The following is a 6,179-nucleotide window of genomic DNA, read 5'->3' as shown; positions in this document are numbered from 1 at the left end:
ATTGACGATGATAGATTATTAAGTTAAGGATAAATTACAAATCTCATCGCTTAATTTTCTTTTTAATCTTATTCTGGTCACTATAATTTAAAAAATTTTAAATTTACTTTCCTCTTTTAGTCATTCCACCATTAAATCTATTCTAAAATAGAAAATTTTATTTTAAGAATTATAAAATGTTCTCAAATTTTCTTTATTTTTTGGTGAAAATATCTTATTTTTAGTTTTCTTATAATTTCTCGATGATGATGTATCTTCTTCTAAATCTTAATGGTGGGGAGGTGAAAAACGAGGAAGCAAGTTGTATATCTCAAATTTAAACTAGCCAAGTGGTGGATATTATAAATTAGAGTGGTTCGAGATTTTATGTGTTTGGATTTGAGCTTGAGTTTTAAGTGATGTTGGGAGAATCTAAACTAATAGAGTGGTAGGTGACGATATGGAGAATTTGTCTGTATCTTGAGTGGTCAAAAAAGACGTTAGAGAATTATAATTGTAGTACCGACATGACACATAGATGAAATTATAAAAAATTTATCATTCGAGGAAAAAGATGCAAAAGAAAAGAAAAATAGATAAAATGACATGGATAATACATGAATTTCATATCAATAAAAAAACGTCTACGACAACACAATTGATTGTTATGTCCAATGGCGAATCCATTTATATTTTTTAGAGTGGACACATATATTAATAATATAAAATTTTCGTATGAAGTGAACACAAATAAAATTTCAGTGTGAGCACCAAATAAAATAGACAACACTCTTCCATGTATAATTTAATATTATACCTAAGTTACACAAATAAAAGTAAATTGAAAGTTAAAAGAGTAGATTGATTTTTATTTTTTATTTTTAGTCACCATCGTCTTCGTGGGTATCCTATGAGGGACTACCCCCCGCTTCAAAGCAGCACCGTAGACATTACAAGCACCCAATAACAATCCCTGTTGATTGAACTCCTTAATCAACATGTCATATGATGTTCTGCTGGGGATTTTACCATTTTCAGACATGGTAACTAACACCACCAATGCCTCACCAATCTTTTCCTCCATACACAGCGCTTGAATCACATTGTTGAACGTTATTGTCCTCGGAACGTATCCCATTCCGATCATTTCCACCAAATGGTACATAGCCTCCCCCGTTCTCCTTCCCACACAAAGTGTTCGGATCACAAAGCTATAACTAGTATGGTCAATGACAGAAACCCTTTCCCGCATTTTCTCAAACACTTGGTATGCATCTTGAACCAGGTCTTTTTCTTCCCATGACTCTATGCATAAACCTCTAAGCAAACTGCTCATCATCTTCCCTTCCACTTCAAAACCAATTTCCCCCATCTCCTTATAAACTTTCAGTGCTGCCCTTAATTTTCCCCATTTCAAAAGCCCATTCAAAAGGTGCTGTAACTAATGCTATCAGGCAAGCAATTTTTGTCCTTCATGAGCTTTAACACTCTAAAACCATGGTGTGGCCTTCCTTCTTTAGTGTAGCCAGTGAAAAGAGTGTTGAAAGTGACCGCATTTGGTTCTAACCCCAAAACCAGAGCCTTGTTGAGCAATTCCATTGCCTCGTCTGATCTACCCACTTTACAAAAACCATCCATAACTGCTGTGTATGAATAAATGTCAGGCCTTATTGATTCTTTTTTCTCCATGTTCATCAACATTTCATGAGCCTGCTCGATTTTCCCAACGTAACACAATCCTTTCAGCAAGCAATTGTATGTTTGAACAGTTGGTCTGCACCCAATTTCATCCATCACTTCAAAAACTCGAAAAACATTCCCTAATTTGCCTCTTTTGCACAATGAATGAATGAGAATTGTAAATGTTGTAACATTTGGATTGTACCCATTTTCCATCATGTTGTGTAGAACTCGTTGAGCTTCGTCGACGTCGTTTTTCTTGCAGCAACATCTGATGATGATGGAAAATGTCGAACTATTTGGTGCTAAATCTAAACCAGACAATGATGATACGTTAGAGAAAAGTTCCATGGCTAGATCGGGCTCGTTTTCTGTAAACAACGCCATTAACAGGCCATTGAAATCTGATAAGGTCCAATTGCTCGCATCTTTCTCCATCACGCTGAGAATTTCACTCGTGTCTTTAAAGGGAATTGCTTTGATTTTGTCCAGGAAATTTACAGCTCGAGTTCCGGCGGCTCCCTCGTCTAGGTGCAAGGCCGATGATTCTATAACGGTTGGAGTTTTGGAAGGAGCGAAAACCATGGCAAGATCCTGGAGCTTGCAACGATGATTTTTTTTGGGATTGCTGAAAACGGAAGGATTATGAAACAGAGGAGAATGGATTTTAAATGAACAAGACATGTCGGGGTATAATTACAGAGAACAAGAGGAGATATTGAGGATAAAATCACTTGAGTGGCAGGAAGCGAGCAAAACAACGCTCCCTATCCAAATTAATCCTTAATGTTACGACATAAAAAGCTGCTTTGCCTACAGGTAACTTAAAATGGTAGTTCCTGGGTCTAATTCTTCTTCCAGTCCCTGTATTCTTCATTTTTAAAAGAAATATACTGTGGTTCGGTTCTATGTTAATTGAAAATGATTAAATAGTCCACAACAATGGAGTATGATGTGAATCCTGAAATGATTGACCAAACAAACATGGTAAAAGATTGGGATAACACTTGGCACTGTGCAAATGAGACATAGCAATATTCTTTACTTTGGGGGAGAAGCCAATGCTTTCATCGCCACCATCATAAACTGTTGACGAAAACGGGTAAAGAAAATGAAAGAACACGAGAATTTTACGAGGTTCGGCAATGTGCTTACGTCCTCGGTGCCTAGGCGGCGCTAGAAGTTTTATTCAATGATGTTTTAGGTCTAGGTTACATCTCTATTTATAATAGAAAACCCTGGTACATAATTACAAAATCAACCCTGTACCGTACCGCGGGGGCTGCGCCCCCACACCCCCAACCCACATAATTTGTAACCCCACAACGAGACTTTCTTTGTAAGTTTACTGGTATATTTATGAGCCATACCTAACAAATCTCCACCTTGGCGAATATCCTGCCCCTTGGAAACTTCAATGTGGGTTGGGTTACCTTGCTTCTTTAACAACTCGAAACATTCAACAAGTCCAAGCAATGCTTGAACTTGTCTGTCGTAACTGGCTTGGTGAACATATCAGCGGCATTCTCATCAGTATGTACCTTCTGAAACAAAACCTCTCCAGATGCAACCAACTCTCTGATCTTGTGGAACCTTACATCAATATGTTTAGTTCTAGCACGATACACCTGATTCTTAGCCAAGTGAATAGCACTTTGATTATCACAAAGCAACTGAACTCCACCTTGTTGAACACCCAACTCCTTCACTAAACCAGTAAGCCATAAAGCTTCTTTTGCAGCTTCAGCCGCTGCCATGTATTCAGCTTCAGTTGTAGATAGTGCCACGACAGATTGAACAGTAGACTTCCAGCAAATAGGCCCTCCACCAAGAGTAAACACATACCCTGTCGTAGATCTTCTATTATCCAAGTCACCTGCATAATCTGAATCCACATATCCTACAACCAAGGATTATCCCGCTGACTCCCAAAAACAATTCCATGTCCCACAGTACCCTTTAAGTACCCAAAGATCCACTTGACTGCATCCCAATGTTGCTTACCAGGTTTAGACATGTACTTACAAACTTGACTAACAGCATGAGCTAAATCAGGACGAGTACATACCATCGCATACATCAAGCAGCCAACAGCATTAGAATACGGAACCTTTGCCATATTTTCAGCTTCCTTATCTGTCTTAGGGCACTGTTCTGATGAGAGCTTAAAGTGATTCGCCAATGGAGTGCTAACTGGTTTCGCGCCGCTCATCGCAAACCTTTCTAGCATTTTCTCAACATAACCCCGTTGAGATAGCCGCAGTTTCCTTGAGTCTCTGTCCCTGCAAATTTCCATTCCAAGAATTTTCTTTGCAGCACCTAAATCTTTCATATCAAATTCCTGACTCAATAAAGTTTTCAAACTGATAACATCATCCATGTTCTTCGCAACAATCAACATATCATCAACATACAGTAATAGAAAAATAAAAGAACCATCATCAAGGCTCTTAACATAGACACAACAATCATACTCACATCGGTTGTAGCCAATCTTGATCATATAGGAGTCAAACCGTTTATACCACTGTCTCGGAGACTGTTTTAACCCGTACAAAGATTTCTTCAATCTGCAAACTAAATGCTCGTTTCCAGGTTGAGTGAAACCTTCAGGTTGCCGCATGTAGATCTGCTCCTCTAAATCACCATGCAAAAAGCAGTTTTAACATCCATCTGCTCTAAATGCAAATCCCAACTAGCCACCAATGCAAGTACTGCTCGGATTGAAGTGTGCCTGACCACAGGAGAAAAGATTTCATCATAATCAACTCCTTTCTGCTGTGAAAAACCCTTCGCTACCAAACGAGCCTTGAACTTCTCCCCCTCTTTTTCTGTTACTGCTGGTTTCTTCTTATACACCCATTTGCAACCAATCGGCTTCTTACCCTCAGGAAGGGGAACTAACTCCCATGTGCGATTGTGATTCAAAGACTCCATCTCCTCAACCATGGCTGCCATCCACTTGTCGTTTCCTGACTAGTAACGGCATCATGAAAAGTAACTGGATCATCACTGCTAACAGTAAGTGCAAAGATACCAAGTCTTCAAAACCCAATCTGTTCGGAGGCTTTATATTCGTCCGTCTCACCCTGTCTCTGGCGAGACTATAATCCTGCAAATCATCCGTAGTGGAACCACCAGAAGTCGGTTGAGAAGTTTCTGGTTTCTCAACTGGAAACTGCTCGAAATCTACCACTGTCGTGTCTTGCTTCTGCTGCAACATAGACTGTTCATCAAAAACGACATCTCTACTAATCACAACTTTCTTCGCAACTGGATCCCAGAACTTGAATCCTTTGACACCTTTCTTGTAACCCAGAAAAATGCACTCCTTCGATTTTGCATCAAGTTTGGATCTCTCATCAGCAGGTACATGCACATAAGCAGGACAACCAAAAATCCGTAAGTTATCAAAATTAACATCATGACCAGTCCATACCTCTTCTGCAACTTTCCCAGCCAGCGATGCCCTTGGTGATCTGTTGATAAGGTAACACGCCATGTTAACAGCCTCAGCCCAGAAGTGTTTGGAAAGCCCCGCATTCAACCGCAAACATTTGGCTCTTTCATTCAACGACCTGTTCATTCGTTCCGCAACACCATTCTGTTGTGGTGTCTTGCGCACTGTAAAATGCCTCTGAATCCCATGCTCCTTACAGAATTGTAGGAACTGTGAATCTGTGTACTCCGTACCATTATCAGACCGCAAACACTTGATTTTTCGTCCTGTTTGGTTTTCTACCTCAGCTTTCCACAACTTGAACTTCTCAAAAACTTCAGATTTCTGTTTCAAAAAATACACCCAACTTTCCGTGAAAAATCATCAATAAAAGTAACATAGTACCTAGATCCACCCAAAGACGATGTCGTGGAAGGCCCCCATACATCAGAATGCACATAATCAAGAATCCCTTGAGTTGTGTGCTTCGCAGTCTTGAAACGGACTTTAGTCTGTTTACCAAGAACACAATACTTGCAAAAATCGAGCTTACAGCTTTTGACACCATGCAACAAGTTTCTCTTGTGTAATTCTGCCATACCACGTTCACTAAGATGAGCAAGGCGCATATGCCACAATTTTGTCGTATCATCACAGGACTCAACAGAGTGAACTCCACCTGCAACGGTACTCCCTAACAATCTGTAGATATTCCCTGCAGTCATCTTGCCTTTCATCACAGTCAATGCTCCTTTAACAATCCGAATGGTTTCCCTATCCTCGTCAGCCTTAGGGATAAAACCATTCTTGTGCAAAGTGCCCAAGGAAATCAAATTCTTCTTCAAGTCTGGGATATGTCGAACACCACTCAACGTCCGAACGGAGCCATCGTGCATCTTAATTCTGACATCACCAATACCAACAATATTGCAACATCGATCATCACCCAAATAAACCGAACCAGAATTAACCGGCCTGTATGTCGAAAACCATTCCCTATTTGGCGTGATGTGATAAGAACATCCAGAATCAAGAATCCAAGCATCCGTCAATTGTGTCGTTGAAATAGAAAGCATATCAC

At 39.8% G+C, this 6,179-nt stretch overlaps 1 pseudogene; it reads right to left on the bottom strand.

Moving 5' to 3' along the window:
• Positions 1-847: 847 nt before the first annotated feature.
• LOC120128188 lies at positions 848-2,427 on the bottom strand (annotated as a pseudogene).
• Between the last annotated feature and the right edge of the window lie 3,752 nt (positions 2,428-6,179).

Source organism: Hibiscus syriacus, unplaced genomic scaffold (genome assembly GCF_006381635.1).
Source record: "Hibiscus syriacus cultivar Baekdansim isolate YM2019G1 unplaced genomic scaffold, ASM638163v2 tig00110475_pilon, whole genome shotgun sequence".
NCBI lineage: Eukaryota > Viridiplantae > Streptophyta > Magnoliopsida > Malvales > Malvaceae > Hibiscus > Hibiscus syriacus.
Note: the sequence above shows the minus strand (reverse complement) of the source record. Positions and strands in the feature narration are given on the sequence as shown.